The following is a 19,920-nucleotide window of genomic DNA, read 5'->3' as shown; positions in this document are numbered from 1 at the left end:
TCATGCAATTTCAGAACTGACTCTGATTCTATACTTAAGTCTCTTTACCTATTTCCATAGTACTGAATAAAATTGTTTTAAACTTTATATCATGTTGTGCTATGTTTTCCTTTGACCATTGTCAGAATCAAAACTCCATCCAGCACAGTAAATTTTTCCTTGACTGTTTATTCAGAGGCAGGTGGTGCTAGAAGTGGACTTTTGGAAATCTTAACTGCCCATTCTTGGGAATCTTTTTTTTTTTTGCCTCCTGGTGGAAGCATTTCTTCCTCTGGAAAGAGGATGACCAGTATCCATAGACATGTCATACTATCCACTTGATTCTTGAAATCCTCCTTTGCTGAGGTCACCCTTTTGTGAGCATTCACATGGGAGACTAATACCTTTATGATTTTTACCCAAGAAGACAAGTGTATTGACAAAGCTCTTCTCCAAAATTTATTTTCACCAATTTCCCAATTATGTTCCTTTTAAATTCCTACAATCGAGCCAAACCATTCACCACAGTACATGAATCAGTATAAAATTACAATCTGGCCATTTAAGTGAACAACAAAGTGCACTGTCCAAAGTCCTCCCTATTGGGTTAATTTTTCTTCACAGTTCTTCAGGGTGTCTCAGAGAAGGGCTATAATACTTCAGCTCTCCCTATGGGTTGTGTCTGCATATCATTCAGAACCTGCACTAAACAAGGCACACCTTTTTTTCCCCCTTCTCTTTCATAATTGTAGGAAACTCCACATAATGGGAGAGGTATGGGCTGGGAAGATGGCAGTGCAGCAGGAGTAGAAACCATGGGAATTTGGGTCATTATGTAACTTAATTGTGCCTTCATGGCTTGGCTAGGACCAATTACATATAAACTACATCAATTTGATGAAGAAAATTTGTTGTGCAGGTCCAACTTTATGACATGGTGGGTTAGATAACACTCAGTTCATGATAGCAGCTCAGGTCACATAGCAATTTGGTGTCCATTGCCAAGCATTCAGTCTCTACAAGGCCTAAAATGGTATCTCAAAGAGTGTAGTTATCTTTGGATGATAGATGGAACTATCCTAAAGTTCTAAATGCCTGTACTACCATTCGCCTCGAGGAGCTTCCAAAAGTTCCAAACTGCATTTCTACCTGCCAGTGAAACTTCAAGGACAATTGGGTCTGCTGGAATATATGGACCAAGTGGCATAGAAATTTGCACAACATCCTGGAATTCTTTTGGAGCCTTATCTTGATCTGAGTCCCAATTACAACTAGCAGCTTTATGGGTTACTTGATAAATGAAGCAGATTTCACCCCAAATGAGGGATATTTTGCCTCCAAAATTCAAAGACGCCAACCAAGCATTCTGCCACTTTCCTTGTTGTATGAGGGACCAGATGCAATAACTTATCCTTTGCCGTAAAAGGAATATCTGGACAAGTCCCATAACTCTGTGGTAGAAGGCCCCTGAATCTTAACTAGATTTATTTCTCACCCTCTGCCACACAAATGTCTTACCATTAAGTCTCAATTGTTTCCATTTCCATCTCTATATGTCCAATCAGCATAATGTTATGTGTAATGTACCAGTATAGTACCTTGTAGAAGTGAAGGCTATCAAGATACCTCAAACTAAATTGTGACATAGGGCCAGAGAGTTGATATGACCCTGAAGGGGGACAGTGAAGGTATATTGGAGTCCTTGTAGCTGGGAGAAATTGTATACAAGTCACGTAAGAAATTGTATACAGATCACGTAAGAATTTAGTAGGCTTCCTCTCTCTTTTCCTTAAAGGAACACCATGATTAAATAGCCAAAGCCAGAGGTTTGTGCTAGTCAGACTGTTCTGAATGCTTTTTTGACTCTGCTCTATGTTACAGTATACCTACTTTGCTTTTGAGGGAAGAACAAAATGATTTTTTCCTGCCACCCTGGAATACACTTGCTCCCACTGAATTTAGATTTTCCAATTGAGTGGCTGCAGTTTTACTGTAAAGTCTAGCTTATGGAGAAGAGTAATCATGGAGCTTTTCAAGAATGCTGATTTTCCATTCCCTAATTTATTGCTCAAAGTACTAATGAAATGTGAGTCTTCTAGACCCTCTCAGCTTAGGTGAATAGATCTTAAATAAAATATATACTCTAACACACCAATCTCCCTAAGCTGTGAATTCCTTTCTCTATTGTAAATGAAGAAGAATCAGGCATTTCCATTTCACTTAGTGTGGGCCACGTTTTGTTGTATGTTTCAGTCAACCAACCAAACTGTTAGAGCTCCTTCTATCTGCAACATTAAATGAAAAATCTCTGTTTAATGAACCCATGTTATTAAATTCAGCTAATCCAAATTTCCATTCCTTCAACTTTTATGCCCCACACTTAACATGCATTCCCATACACATTTCCCAGACTTTTGCTTGTATAAATTAGAAAACCCAATTAGTTCTTTGGGAAATAGCACATCTTCTCATGAGTTACACTTCTACTTCATCTTTAGAGGCCTGCTAGGACTTGAGTCTAGTCATGGGTATTAGTTGTCTCAAGGGTGGCCATTGCCATTTAATAAGACAAGGCATGGTTAATGCCCTCTGATGGAGGTAGAGGTGGATACCACTGTGGATTCAGAGGCTGCTACTAAAAGTTAAGGGGATGCCACTGCCACTGAAGTTGTAGACACTATTTTTTCTGGGGGTGGGGAGACTAATTTCACTGGCAGAGAAGACATCAGAACTCAATGCCACCAGCTTCATTGGGGTTTTCCCACACTTCCTCATTCTACATTACAGGAGTCCATTCTTTCCAAATCAATGCCGTCACTTTAACAGAGGATGTCCAAAGAGCATAAGAATTTAAATTTCCTTAAAATTTAACCAATTACAGTTTGATTTTCAGGAATTTCAGCTCTGCCGGGAGATAAAAGTATTCCTGAGGCACACCTGAAAGTTCTTAGACAATTGATGCAAGCTTGAGCTAATAATTTGGATCACTGAGCTCATCCTTCTCTTCACCACTTTGTCCAGGGACATTAGGAGGAACCAACCAACATCACTGTATTCTACAGTTTTTCAAAATTATTATATACAGAGTTATGTGTTCCTTGCTTCTTATAAGAGTTTAATTTGGAATATCTAATGCAGATAACTTGCTTAGCTCTATAAATACTTCACACCCTGTTTATTACTTGAAATAATCATTAGTGTCCTCAAATGTAATTAGATTAGAATTGGACAATTCCAGGAATCTCAAAACTGTTAAAGAAAACTCATTCTTAAAACTCTGTTCTTCTAGAACTACTCTTGAGAACAAATGCTGTGTTAGTCACGGGTCTTCTGAAAAACACAATCAATAGGCTTAGGTAGATAATCAATAGATAGATACATAGATAGATAGATCACACATATATACATATATTCATACATTGGAAAGAGATTATAGGAACCAACTTAGGCAATTAAGGAGAAGCAGAAGTCCCACTCTGCTATCTACAAGCTGAAGACAAAGGAAAATCTGAGGTTTAGTTCTGTCCAACTCTGAGAACCAGGGGAGCTGATGGTGTAACTTCTAGACCCAGGAAAAAGGCCTGAGAGCAAGGGGGCCACTTGGATAAATCCCACCCCAAAGCCTCAGAATCAGAAACACTGAAGTTCTGGGCAGGAAAATATGGACATCAAGCTAAGGAAGAGAGGGATTTACGTTTCAATTTTTGTTCTATCCAGGCCTAAGTGAACAATGCCTTCCCACACCAATGATAAAGGATCTCTTTACTCAGTCTACTGATTCAAGTGCTAATCCCTTTCAGACACCATCACAGATACCCAAAAGTAATGCATATGAGCAATCTGTAATTCATCTAGTCAAGTTGACACATAAAATTAACTACCTAAGTCAACACCTTGTCAATTTGATATCTATATATAGATACACATATCTTCAGATAAAAACAATGACAAGGTTGTTATTGTGCCTAACATGATGCATTTATGTTGCATACAACTGAAAGCACACTAACTTCTTCTACAGAAGAGGAGAGAAAGTCTTTAACTGATGTTTATTCTTCTTTATATCCTGTAACAAATGGTACAGTGTAAACTACCAATGATTTAATATATGATATAATGTCAATAGATCCATTGTCCATGATATGATAATGAGAGAGGATGGAAAACAAAGATATTTGTTTTCTTGAGATATGTATGCATACACACTAACTTATATTCAAATAAAATAATGAGGAAATGCTCATGACAATTACAGTCTTGTTTCTGTAAGTGATCAGAAGGTTAAAACTGATATTTATACCTATTACCCATTCTGTATGTCCTTTGCCTCAGCAATAACCTCTTGTTTTGGTTCTTTATCTGGTTGTGGGACACAAACCTTTATTTCCTAAGGGCCTGGGCAATCACTAGTGTTGCATAAATTTTGTTGTTGTAGGCTTTCATTGACCTTACCACAGGACATGGTAATACTAAGAGACACCCTGAAGGGTATTCTGTATTCCAGATATACTTTTCCTCCCTTATTGTAGAATAGTTCTCCAATTTCCCTTTGGAGACTCTTGCTTCACCAAATATTAGTCAAGCTTCTGAATCTTCTCCAAGGACCATTTGTGCATTTCCCTGAAAAATTCTTAGCTGGAACCCAGCTAAGGAGAGTATAGCAAGAATGTGTCATCCTCCATGTCTGATAAACATTAATATCTAATTATGTTTCTTACCTTCCATCATAAATCAGATGATTTCTGATCAGCCTGGCCAGTCCTTAGCAAGAATCTTATTAGGTCACTTTAACCAGTATCCCCCTTACTCTTGAAGTTTCTTTTTAGCAATGTTCCATCTACTCACCACCAGTAAGCTCCTTGGTTGAAATTCCCAATTTCCCATGCTGTATTAAGATTGGAGCCTGGTTCTATACTGAGGTCTCTTTCCCATTATTGCAAAAGAGCTGAATAAAACCTGTTTTAACCACTTTCACTAATATCCATCTCTAGTTTATCTTTGATAATTATGGTGCTACAACTCAGATAGTAAAACATTCATTATTGGAAATTTGAATCCCCCACCAAAATCCTGTGTGCACATTTGAAGACTTCATTTTCACTACTGAGTGCTTGATGGGGGAATCCACTGGACTCTTAATTCACTGGTCCAGACAAACGTCTGCCAGGGACAAATTTTTTTTCTTAAGATTTTCATTATACTCTAGAAGCTGGTTTAGAGTCCCAGACAAAGAAATGCTCCATTAAAATGTTCATTTCTCTGTTTGTAGGAATCAAGGTAGATTGCCAGGGCAGGACAAACTGGGCTGGATTACCAAATTTATTGGTTCATATGTATAAAGGTACCATGAACTAAGAACATGGGAGCTTCCTGGCTCCTCTTGCCATGGCTCTGCTCTCCAATGTGACAGAGTTGCCATGGGCAGGGGCAGAGGTATGCAAACACTTGAAGAGAGTGAAGCTGGCTCAGACCAGGCCCTGCCTCTGAACAAGGTGATGGAAGCTGTTGCTGGTGTGCTTACGGAGGCAGTGGATTGGAAACTGCCTGAGGCTGTCTCTGGCTTGCTGGGACCATCCAGCACACACCCCAGCCCACATCAGGTGCCCCTCTTACTACATTGCTCTGTACTGGGGTAGAGGTTCCATTCCTGGAGGAGAGCATGCACACTTAAAGGAAATGAAACCAGCTTGAACCCAACCCTCAGGGCTCTGCTTCAGTGCTTCTGGCCCTAACCCTGTCCCTGATAAAATAATGACTGCCACTGAGCACAGAAGTGCTGGCTCACACCTGGCATTGGCTGTTGCCCCTCCATCTTCATCCCTACCTACAATTAAAGTGGTAATTACCAGCACGCAAGGGGGGAAGATGTAGTCCATGCTCACTTCAGACCTAGACCTCCCACCAAGCCACTGGACACGTGCAGACTGCACAGAGATGCTCCCACCCAAAAGAACCACTTCAAGACTGAGATAGGTAACTGTTTCATCTAATTTCATAGAAATAGAGAAATTTAAATAAAATGAGAACACAGAGGAATATTTTTCAAATGAAAGAACAACATAAATGAAACACTGAAAAAAAATCTCCTAATGAACAGAGATAAAAATTTTACCAGATAGAGTTCAAAGTAATAGTAATAAGAATGCTAACTGAACTTAGGAAAACTGAGGATTTTAGCAAGGGACTATAATATATAAAAAAGAACCAATCAGAGATGAAGAATACAATAACTGAAATTTAAAATACACTAGAAAAAATTAACAGGCAACTAAGTGAAATAGAAGAATGCGTAAAGGATCTGGAAGATAGAATAATGGAAATCACCAAATAAGAATAGTAAAAATTTTATTTTTTTTTAATTAAGAACAATTTAGGAGACATCTTAGACAACATCAAGTATACTAACATTCACACTATAAGGGTCTCAGAGGAAGAGAGAGAGAAAGGAGTAGAAAATGTATATGATAAAATGATGGCTAAAAACTTCCCCAAACTGAAGAAGAAAACATATTTCCAAGTACAGAAAAGAGAAAGAATTCAAAACTAAATGAATCTAAAGAAATCCACACCAAAACTATCATAATTAAAATGGAAAAAGTTAAAGAAAGAATTTTAAAGGTAGCATGAGAAAACCAAAGAGTCACACACAAAGGGAATGCCCTTAAGGGTATCAACTGATTTTTCTTTTTTTTTGCCGAATTTTTGTTTTTCTTTTGCAGAAGGGAGTGGCATAATATATTTAAAGTGCTGGAACGGGAAAACATATAACTTAGGCCACTCTACCCAGAAATGTTATTCAGAATTGAAGTAGATATTAAAAAACAAAACCAAAAAAAAATCTTTTCAAACAAGGAAAAAACTAAAGGAGTTCATCAATACTACACTAACCTTACAAGAAGTGTTAAAGGGCCTTCAATAAGTGGAAGAGAAAAGGCTACAAAAGAAGTAAGAATTTGGGCTTCCCTGGTGGCGCAGTGGTTGAGAGTCTGCCTGCCAATGCAGGGGACACGGGTTCAAGCCCTGGTCTGGGAAGATCCCACGTGCCACGGAGCAGCTGGGCCCGTGAGCTACAAATACTGAGCTCTGCGCGTCTGGAGTCTGTGCTCCGCAGCAAGAGAGGCCGGCGACAGTGAGAGGCCCGCGCACCGCGATGAAGAGTGGCCCCCGCTTGCCACAACTAGAGAAAGCCCTCGCACAGAAACGAAGACCCAACACAGCCAAAAATAAATAAATGAATAAATAAATTTAAAAAAAAAAAAAAGAAGTAAGAATTTATAGGAAAGAAAAAATCCTACTAGTAAAGGCAAATATATAGTAAAAACTGTGGTTCAATCATTTAAATAAGCTAATACAAAGTATAAAAGACAAAACTGTAAAATAACCATAACTACAAAAAACATTCAATGAATAGACATGAATATGTAAAATATGACATCAAAAACAAAACATTGGGGAGGGAGGTAAAAATGTAGATATTTTAGAATGTGTTTGAACTTAAATGACTGTTGACAAAATTTCAAGTAACTAACAAATTAAGAAGAAAAAAAGGAATTTTATTTGAGCCAAACTGAGGATTATAACCCAGGAAGCAGATTTTCAGAAAGCTCTGAGAACTGTTCCACCTGTTAGAAGTCAAAGGCATAGTCATATACATTTTTGAAACAAAGGATTGTACATCAAAATGACATGCTCATATTTTACACAAAGTTCACCAAGGATACATAGTCCAGATAAGCACATACAAAGGAGCAGCAAGTCACCATGACCACCTACAGAGCTTGGAAAGAGCACGATTATTTTAAGAAGTTACATTGTTAGCATCAAAAGAAAAGAAAAATTTATTGATCTTCTTTAGAGTTGAGCAGGCACTCCCATCTTTGAGGAGCTCTAGTTAATGTGTAATGCATATGCACATTAGGGATGGAGGAAGCCCAAACAAACAAAACAAGAGAATTTTATGTTTTTTTTTTCTTGTCCTGCCTTAAAATATAAATTTTATTTCATCATGACTGTCAGTTTAACCCAACTAGATATAGTTATAGGTCAACATGCAGGAACCCATGATAACCACAAAACAGAAATCTACAATAGAAACAAAAAAATTGTAGAGAAAGGAACACAAGCATAATACTAAAGAATATCGCCAGGGCTTCCCTGGTGGAGAGGTGGTTAGGAGTCCACCTGCAAATGTGGGGGACACAGGTTCAAGCCCTGGTCCAGGAAGATCCACATGTCACAAAGCAACTAGGCCCATGCACCACAACTACTGAGCCTGTGCTCTAGAGCCCACGAGCCACAACTACTGAGCCCATGTACCACAACTACTAAAGCCCATGCTCCACAACAACAGAAGCCACCTCAATGAGAAGGCCACATATTACAAAAAAGAGTAGCCCTCACTTGCCACGACTAGAGAAAGTCCACATGCAGCAACAAAGACCCAACACAGCCAAAAGTAAATAAATAAAATAAATAAGTTTATATATATATATATATATATATATATATATATATATAAAAGAATATCATCAAACCCCAAGGGAAGAAACTAAAAGAAGAAAAGAACATACAAAACTACAAAAACAAACAGAAAAATTAACAAAATAGCAATAAGTACATAGCTACAAATAATTACTTTAAAAGTTTATGGACTAAATGCTCCAATCAAAAACACAGGGTGCCTGATGGGATTAGAAAATCAAGATTCATCTAAATGTGGCTTATAAGAGACTCAATTCAGAGCTAAAGACACACACAGGATGAAAGTGAGAGGATATAAAAAGGTTCTATACAAATGGAAACAAAAAGAAAGTGGGGGTAGCAATACTCAGACAAAGTGAACTTTAAAACTAAGCCTATAACAAAAGACAGAAAATTACCATCATTATATAAAGATAAAGGGATCAATGTAAAAAGAGGACATAGCATTTGTTAATAATTATGCACCTAATATAGGAACACTAAAATATATAAAGCAAATATTAAGTGACATAAAAGGAAAAATTCACAATAATACAATAATAGTAGGGGACATTAACACACCACTTTCATCAATGGACAGATCATCCAGAAATAAAATATAAAGTGAAACAGTGGTCATAAATAAAACATCAGAAGAGTTGGACTTAATAAATATCTGCAGAACATTCCACCCTAATGAGCAAGATACACATTCTTTTCCAATGCACAGGGAATGTTCTCATGCTAAACCACAAAACAAGTTTCAAGAAATTTAAAAGGATAGAAATTATATCAAGCATTTTTTCCAACCACAATGGTATGAAACTAGGATGAATTACAGGAAGAAAAATGGGGAAACACAAAAACACATGGAGACTAAGCAATATACTACTAAAAAAGCAATGAATCAATGAAGAAATCAAAGAGGTTAAATCAGAGAATATCTCAAGACCAATGAAAATAAACACACAACTTTCCAAAATCTATGGGATGCAGCAAAATTACTTCTAAGAGGGAAGTTTATAGTGATACAGGCCTACCTCAAGAAACAAGAACATTTTCAAATAAACAACCTAACCTACTATGTAGAGGAATTAAGAAAAGAACAAACAAAGTCCAACATTGGTAGAAGAAAGGAAATAATGAAGATCAGAGCAGAAATAAATAAAATAGAGATTAAAAAAATAGAAAAGATCAATGAAACCAGGAACTGTTTTTTGTTAAAGATAAACAAAATTGATGTCAGGTTCATTAAGAAAAAGAGAGAGTGAACCTAAATAAACAAAATAAGAAATGAAAGGGAGAAATTATAGACAATATTACAGATATAAAAAACCATAAGAGAATAATATGAACAGTTATATGCCAACAAATGAGACAAACTAGAAGAAATGGATAAATTCGTAGAAACATGAAATCTTCCAAAACTGAATCAGGAAAAATGGGTGATCTAAGCTAGCATTAAAATTGAACTTGTAATTAAAAAAAGAAAACTCCCAGTAAACTAAAGTCCAGGACAAGTTGAATTCAAAGGGGAATTCCACAAAACATGTAAAGAAAAGCTAATACCTAGACTTCTCAAACAATTCCAAAATGTTTGCGGGCAGAACATCCCCACATTCATTATAGAAGGCCACTATTACCCTGATACCAAAATCAAACAAAAACACTACAAAGAAAGAAAAAAAAAGGTCAATATTGCTGATGTATATATATGCAAAAATCCTCCACACAATATCAGCAAACAGAATTAAACAAAATATAAAAAGAATCAGATACCACAGTCAAATGGGATTTATTCCAGTGGTGCAAGGATGGTTTAATATTGGCATATATATCACCATGATATACCACATCAACAAAAGGAAGGATAAAAATCACATGATCATCTCAATAGATGCAGGAAAAGCATTTGAAAATATTCACTATCCATTCATGATTTTAAAAATTTATCAAAGTTTGTATAGAGGGAACATATCTCAACATAATCAAGGCCATTTATGACAAAACCATGGCTGACTTAAAGTTTCTTCTGTAAAGTCAAAAAAAAGAAAAGGAGGCCACCTCTCACCAGTTTTATTTATCATAGTATTGGAAGTCCTAACCACAAAACTCAAAGCAGGAAAAGAAATAAAAGACACCCAAATGAGTGTGGAAGAAGTAAAACTGTCACTATTTGCACATGACATGCTTACAAATATTTTGAAATCCCAAAATATCCACCAAAAGACTATTAGAACTAATAAATGAATTCAGTAAAGTTGAAGTATACAAGATTAATATAAAAAATCTGTTGCTTTTTTATACATTAACAATGAACTATTACAGAGAGAAAGCAAAAAATATCCCCACTTAAATCACATCAAAAAGAATAAAACACTTAGGAATAAACTTACCCAAGGAGTAAAAGACTTATACTTTGAAAAGTATAAGAATTTGAGGAACAAAATTTAAGATGATAAAAAGAAATGAAAAGATATCCCATGCTTATGAATTAAAATAATTAATATTGCTAAAATATCCATATTACTCAAAGCAATCTACAGATTTAATAAAGTCCTTATCAAAATACCCAGGACATTTTTCACAGAACTAGAACAAATATTCCTAAAGTTCATATTGAACTGGAAAAGACCCCAAATTGCCAAAGCAATCTTGAGGAAAAAGAAGAAAACTGGAAGTATCACAGTCTCTGACTTCAAACTATACTATAAAGCTATACTAATTGAAACAGTATGGTGCTATCACAAAAACACACATAGATCAATGGAACAGAATAAATGGTCTGGAAATAAACCCTTGAACATGTGAACATATGATCAAATAATCTACAATAAAGGAGGCAAAAATATACAATGTGGAATAGACAATCTCTTTAACATGAGGTTCTGGGAAAACTGGGCAGCTACATGTAAAAGACTGATATTAGAACATTCCCTCACACCGTGTATAAAAATAAACTCAAAATGGATTAAAGATGTAATGTAAGGTCAGAAATTATTAAACTACTAGAAGAGAGCACTGGCAGGATATTCTCTGACATAAGTCATAGCAATATTTTTTTATGTCTCCTTAAGCAAAGAAAGCAAAATAAAACAAATGGGACTTAACTAAACTTAAAAGTTTTTGCATTAGCAAAGGAAACCATCAACAAAATGAAAACTTATTGAAACAAACAAAAACATTAATTTGAAAAGATGCATGCACTGCAATATTCACAGCACCATTGTTTACAATAGTCAAGATATGGAAGCACACTAAGTGCCCATCAACGGATGGATAAAGAAGATAGATAGAGAGATAGATAGAGAGAGAGATAGATAGATAGATAGGTGATAGAGATAGAGACAAGGGAATATCAGCGTTATAATGGAATATTATTTGCCATAAAAAGAATGAAATTTTGCCATTTGCAACAACATAGATGGACCTAGAGAGCATTGCACTTAGTGAAATACCAAAGATAATTTTTTTATGTTATCACTTATATGTGGAATCTAAAAATAAATAAATGATTTTAACAAAACATAAATAAACTCACAGATGTAGGGAACAAATTAGTGGATACCAGTGGAGAGAGGGAAGAGGAGAAGGGCAAGATAAATGTAAGGGATTAAGATGTACAAACTACTATGTTTAAAGTAAATAAGGAGGACCTTCAAGATGGTGGAAGAGTAAAACATGGAGATCAACTTTTTCCCCACAGATATATCAAAAATACAACTACATGTGGAACAGCTCCTATAGGTTACCTACTGAATGCTGGCAGAAGACCTCAGACTTCCCAAAAGGCAAGAAATTCCCCACGTACCTGGGTGGGGTAAAAGAAAAAATTAAAAACAGAGACAAAAGAATAGAGATGGGGCTTCCCTGGTGGCGCAGTGGTTGAGAGTCCGCCTGCCGATGCAGGGGACACGGGTTCGTGCCCCGGTCCGGGAAGATCCCACATGCCGCAGAGCAGCTGGGCCTGTGGGCCATGGCCGCTGAGCCTGCGCGTCCGGAGCCTGTGCTCCGCAACGGGAGAGGCCACAGCAGCAAGAGGCCCGAGTACCGCAAAAAAAAAAAAAAAAAAAAAAAAAAAAAAGAATAGGGATGGGACCTGCACCTCTGGGAGGGAGCTGTGAAGGAAAAGTTTCCACACACTAGGTAGCCCCTTCACTGGCAGAGACAGGGGGTGGCGGATCGGGGGGATCTTTGGAGCCACGGAGGAGAGCACATCAAGAGGGGTGCAGAGGGCAAAGCAGAGAGATTCCTACACAGAGGATCAGTGCCGACCAGCACTCACCAGCATGAGAGGCTTGTCTGCTCACCCACTGGTTGCAGTGCAGGCTGGGAGCTGAGACTCAGGCTTTGGAGGTCAGATCCCAGGGAAAGGACTAGCGTTGGCTTCATGAACACAACCTGAAGGGGTCTAGTGCACCAAAGGTGGATGGAAGTGAGTCCAGGAAAAATTCTGGATCTGCCTAAGAGACAAGAGACCATTATTTCAGAGTGTGCAAGGAGAGGAGATATAGAGCACCACCTAAATGAGCTTTACAGACAGGCGTGAGCTGTGGCTATCAGCGTGGACAACAGAGACAGGCATGAAATGTTAATGCTGCTGCTGCAGCTATCAAGAATCCTTTGTGCAAGCACAGGTCACTCTCCACACCTCCCCTCCTGGGAGCCTGTGCAGCCTGCCACTCTCAGGGTCCCGTGATCCAGGAAGAGCTTTCCCTGGAGAACACATGGCATGCCTCAGGCTGTTGCAATGTCACACTGGCCTCCGCCTCTGCAGGACTGCCCTGCATTCCATACCCCTCTCTGTCCCTGTCCTGAATGAGCCAGAGCCCCCTAATCAGCCATTCTTTTAACCTCCTCCTGTATGGGCAAAGAACAGATGCCAGAGGGTGACCTACATGCAGAGTCAGGGCCAAATCCAAAGCTGAACCCCAGGAGCTGTGTGAACAAAGAGAAAAGGAAATTACTCCATGCAGCCTCAGGAACAGTGGATTAAATCCCACAATCAACGTGATGTACCCTGTATCTGTGGAATACCTGAATAGACAATGAATCATTCCAAAATTGAGGTGGTGGACTTTGGAGGCAATGGTAGATTTGGTGTGTGCTGTATGTGACTGACTAGTTGCTGATTTATATGTTTATCTTAGTTTAGTTTTTCGCTCTTGTTATCATTGGTGGATTTGTTTATTGGTTTGGTTTTTCTCTCTGTATTTTTTAAATTACTTTTTAAAATTTTTATTATAATAATTTTAAAAATTATTTTAATAAATTTATTTTATTTATTTATGTTTCCCATTTCTTCTTTGTGCTTGGTGCTCGGCCAGGTGTCAGGCCTGAGCCTCAGAGGTGGGAGAGCTGAGTTCAGGACATTGGACCACCAGAGACCTCTGGGTCCCACATAATATCAGTAAGGGAGAGTTCTCCAGGAGATTTCCATCTCAACATTAAGACCCAGCTCCATTCAACAACCAGCAAGCTCCAGTGCTGGATACCCCATGCCAAACCCCTAGGAAGACAGGACCACAAAACCACCCCTTAGCAGAAAGGCTCCCTAAAATCACAATAAGTTCACAAAAACCCCACAACACACCACCGGACGCAGTCCTGCTGACCAGAAACACAAGATACAGCTTCATCCACCAGAACACAGAAACTAGTCACCTCCAACACGAAGCTTACACAGCCCACTGAACAAACCTTACCCTCTGGGGTCAGACACCAAAAACAACGTGAACTACGATCCTGCAGCCTGCAAAAAGGAGACCCCAAACACAGAAAGTTAAGCAAAATGAGAAGACAGAGAAACACACAGCAGATGAAGGAGCAAGGTAAAAACCCACCACATCAAAAAAATGAGGAGGAAATAGGCAGTCTGCCTGAAAAAGAATTCAGAGTAATGATAGTAAAGATGGCAAAAGTCTTGGAAATAGATGAAGAATATACAAGAAACGTTTAACAAGGACATAGAAGAATGAAAAAGCAAACAGCAATGATGAACAACACAATAAATGAAATTAAAAATTCTCTAGAAGGAATCAATAGCAGAATAACTGAGGGAGAAGAACAGATGAGTGACCTGGAAGACAAAACAGGGGGGAAATACACCACAGAGCAGAATAAGGAAAAAAGACTGAAAAGAATTGAGGACAGTCTCAGAGACATCTGGGACAACATTAAACACAACAACATTCAAATTATTGGTGTCCCAGAAGAAGAAGAGGAAAAGAAAGGGACTGAGAAAATATTTGAAGAGATTATAGTTGAAAACTTCCCTAATAAGGGAAAGGAAATAATCAAGTCCAGGAAGCACAGAGAGCACCATACAGGATAAATCCAAGGAGTAACATGCCAGGATACATATTAAACAAACTATCAAAAATTAAATACAAAGAAAAAATATTAAAAGCAACAAATAACATACATGGGAATCCCCATAAGGTTAAGAGCTGATCTTTCAGCAGAAATTCTGTAAGCCAGAAGGAAGAGGCAGGACATATTTAAAGTGATGAAAGGGAAAAACCAATGGACAGACCAACCAAAATGGTAATAAATAAGGAAACACAAGGTTTAAATGACATGTTAAACAATTTAGACTTAATTGATATTTATAGGACATTCCATCCAAAAACAACAGAATACACTTTCTTCTCAAGTCCTCATGGAACATTCTCCAGGATAGATCATATCTTGGGTCACAAATCAAGCCTTGGTAAATTTAAGAAAACTGAAATCATATCAAGTATGTTTTCCGACCACAATGCTATGAAACTAGATATGAATTGCAGAAAAAAACTGTAAAATATACACACACATGGAGGCTAAACAGTATGTTACTAAATAACAAAGAGATAATTGAAGAAATCAAAACATGCCTAGAAACAAATGACAATGAAAACACGATGGCCTAAAACCTATGGGATGCAGCAAAAGCAGTTCTTAGAGGAAAGTTTATACCAATAATATCCTACCTGAAGAAACAAGAAACATCTCAAATAAACAACGTAAACTTACACCTAAAGCAAATAGAGAAAGAAGACAAAAAAACCCCGCAAAGTTAGCAGGATGAAAGAAATCATAAAGATCACATCAGAAATAAATGAAAAAGAAATTAAGGAAATGATAGCAAAGATCAATAAAACTAAAAGCTGGTGGTTTGAGAAGATAAACAAAATTGATAAACCATTAGCCAGACTCATCAAGAGAAAAATGGAGAAGACTCAGATCAACAGAATTATAAATGAAAAAGAAGAAGTAACAACTGGCACAGCAGAAATACAAAGGATCATGAGAAATTAGTGCAAACAGATATATGCCAACAAAATGGACTACCTGGAAGAAATGGACAAATTCTTAGAAGAGCACAGCCTTCTGAGACTGAACCAGGAAAAAATAAAAAATACAAACAGACCAAGCACAAGCACTGAAATTGAGACTGTGATTAAAAATCTTCCAACAAAATAAAGTTCAGGCCAGATGGCTTCACAGGCAAATTCTATCAAACTTTTAGAGAAGAACTAACACCTATCCTTCTCAAATTCTTCCAAAATATAGCAGATGGAGGAACACTCTGAAACTCATTCTAAAAGGCCACCATCACCCTGATATCAAAACCAGACAAAGATGCTACAAAAAAAGGAATATACAGGCCAATATGACTGAGGAAAATAGATGCAAAAATCCTCAACAAAATAGTAGCAAACAGAATCCAACAGCACATTAAAAGAATCATACACCATGATCAAGTGGGGTTTATCCCAAGAATGCAAGGATTTTTCAATATATGCAAATCAATCAATGTGATAAACCATATTTAAAAATGAAGGATAAAAACCATTGATTATCTCAATTGATGCAGAAAAAGTTGTTGACAAATTTCAACACCAATTTATTATAAAAAGCCTCCAGAAAGTAGGCATGGGGGAACTTACCTCAACATAATAAAGGCCATATATTACAAACCCACAGCCAACATCGTTCTCAAGGGTGAAAAACTGAAACCATTTCCACTAAGGTCAGGAACAACACAAGGTTGTCCACTCTCACCACTATTATTCAACATAGTTTTGGAAGCTTTAGTCACAGCAATCAGAGAAGAAAAAGAAATAAAAGGAATCCAAATCAGAAAAGAAGAAGTAAAGCTGTCACTGTTTGCAGATGACATAATACTATACATAGAGAAACCTAAAAGTGCTACCAGAAAACTACTAGAGCTAAGCAATTAATTTGGTAAAGTAGCAGGATACAAAATTAATGCACAGAAATTTCTTGCATTCCTATACACTAATGATGAAAAATTGGAAAGAGAAATTAAGGAAACACTTCCATTTACCATTGCAAAAAAAACAAAAAATACCTAGGAATAAGCTTACCTAAGGAGACAAAAGACCTGTATGCAGAAAACTATAAGACCCTGATGAAAGAAATTAAAGATGATACAGAGAGATGGAGAGATATACCATGTTCTTGGATTGGAAGAATCAACATTGTGAAAATGACTATATTACCCAAAGCAATCTACAGATTCAGTGCAATCCCTATCAAACTACCACTGGCATTTCTCACAGAACTAGAACAAAAAAATTTCACAATTTGTATGGAAACACAAAAGATGCCAAATACCAAAGCAGTCTTGAGAAAGAAAAACAGAGCTGGACGAATCAAGCTCCGTGACTTCGGACTATACTATAAAGCTACAGTAATCAGGACTGTATGCTACTGGCAACAACACAGAAATATAGATCAATGGAACTGAATAGAAAGCGAGAGATAAACCCACACACATGTGGTCACCTTATCTTTGATAAAGAAGGCAAGAATATACAATGGAGAAAAGAGCCTCTTCAATAAGTGGTGCTGGGAAAACTGGACAGCTGCATGTAAAAGAATGAAATTAGAACACTCTCTAAAATCATACCCAAAAATAAATTCAAAATGGATTAAAGAACTAAATATAATGCCAGACAGTATAAAACTCTTAGAGGAAAACATTGGCAGAACACTTCATGACATAAATCACAGCAGGGTCCTTTTTGACCCACTTCCTAGAGAAATGGAAATTTAAAAAAATTAAACAAATGGGGCCTAATAAAACTTAAAAGTTTTTGCACAGCAAAAGAAACCATAAACAAGATGAAAAGACAACTCTCAGAATGGGAAAAAGTATCTGTAAATGCAACAGCTGACAAAGGATTAATCTCCAAGATATACAAGCAGCACATGCAGCACAATATATAAAACCCAAACCACCCAATCCAAAAATGGGCAGAAGACCTAAATAGACATATCTCCAAAGAAGATATACAGATTGCCAACAAACACATGAAAGGATGCTCAACATCACTAATCATTAGAGAAACGCAAGTCAAAGCTACAATGAGGTATCACCTCACACAGGTCAGAATGGCCATCATAAAATAAAATCTACAAACAATAAATGATGAAGAGGGTGTGGAGAAAAGGGAACACTTGCATTGCTGGTGGGAATGTAAATTGATAGAGCCACTGTGGAGAACAGTATGGAGGCTCCTCAAAAAACTAAAAATAGAACTACCATATGACCCAATAATCTCACTACTGGGCATATACCCTAAGAAAACCATAATTCAAAAAGAGTCATGTACCACAATGTTCATTGCAGCACTATTTACAATAGCCAGGACATGGAAGCAACCTAAGTGACCATTGACAGATGAATGGATAAAGAAGATGTGATACATATATACAATGGAATATTACTCAGCCATAAATAGAAATGATATTGAGTTTCATTTTGATGAGGTGGATGGACCTAGAGACTGTCATACAGAGTGTAGTAAGTCAGAAAGATAAAAGCAAATACTGTATCCTAGCACATATATATGGAATCTAAAAAAAAAGATTCTGAAAAACATAGGGACTGGACAGGAATAAAGACATAGATAATGGACTTGAGGACATGGGGAGGGAGAAGGATAAGCTGGGAAGAAGTGAGAGAGTGGCATGGACATATATACTCTACCAAATGTAAAATAGATAGCTAGTGGGAAGCAGCCACAAAGCACAGGGAGATCAGCTCGGTGCTTTGTGTCCATGCAGAGGGGTGGGATAGGGAGGCTGCGAGGGAGATTCAAGAAGGAGGGGTTATGGGGATGTATGCATATGTATAGCTGATTCACTTTGTTATACAGAAGAAACTAACACAACAATGTAAAGTATTTACACTCTTAAAAAGTTGTTAAATAAATAAAGTATAAGTTACAGGGATATGTTGTACATCACAGTGTTTATAGCCAATATTTTATAAGTGTAAAGGAGTGTAATTTATAAAAACATTGAATTACTATGCTGTGCACCTGAAAATAATATAATACTATAAATCAACCATCTATGCTTCAATTTTTAGAAGATGGGGTCTCTCCGTGGACTGAAAAACCTTTTCTTGAAATCCTGTTGACCATATGCTTCACCATCTCTCTACTTCCATTCTTGAAGCATAATTTTACTAAAGATAATTTTGAACTTAGATGGTCTCTTAGGGAAGTGTAAGATGTTCCCAAATTTGCCTCTTAAACCTTTTCTTTCCATTTCCTTTGTTCCTGTTTTCTCCTTTTACTGCTTAGGATCTTTCCTCCAGTTCCCTGAATCCTTTGATATGTTCCTCTCAAAGCCCCTTCTTTCTCCATTCTTATGTCCACACTTTCATACATTTTGCTTCTTACTTCAGCCATAAACCTCCCTACCATCTCTTGAACATTAGTCTCCTTACACTCCACCAAGGTCTCTAAAGGGACAAATAAAACAGCCAAGGTAATAACCAAGATTAGTATTTAAACAAAAGTTTATTTGGAAACATAAGTGGACATTCTTTCCACTCATGTGGGTTCTGGAGACATCCAGACATTTGCTAAAAGTCTTCTCAATCACTACTCTTAAATAGAGGTCACAGAATCTATAAGATTACATGTCAAGGCAAAGGAAAATCATAAGTCTCCTCCATAAATTTTGGTAAACAGGGAAACTAACATATCCCATTTGTCAGAAACACATTTCAGAGAAAAATATTAAGTGGTGATAAACTGATGACATTGTATTACTATGTTTTACTGACTGAAGTTTAAAATTTCACAACAAAAGCTATAAGATGTCTGTTTCCATATTTCTGTATGTCTTTGTATGTATATATGTATGCATGTCTGTTAAGATACATGCACTTTTTTTTTTTTTTTTTTTTTTTTTGCGGTACGCGGGCCCCTCACTGTTGTGGCCTCTCCCATTGTGGAGCACAGGCTCCGGACACACAGGCTCAGCGGCCATGGCTTACAGGCCCAGTCCCTCCACGGCATGTAGGATCTTCTCGGACCGGGGCACGAACCCATGTACCCTGCATCAGCAGGCGGACTCTCAACCACTGCGCCACCAGGGAAGACCGATACATGATATTTTTTACCTCTGGATGACAGTACCAAATTAATTTATAAAATACTTTAGTGGATTTCTATT

Source organism: Phocoena sinus, chromosome 2 (genome assembly GCF_008692025.1).
Source record: "Phocoena sinus isolate mPhoSin1 chromosome 2, mPhoSin1.pri, whole genome shotgun sequence".
NCBI classification, from domain to species: Eukaryota; Metazoa; Chordata; class Mammalia; order Artiodactyla; family Phocoenidae; genus Phocoena; species Phocoena sinus.
This window is presented reverse-complemented; position numbering follows the sequence as displayed.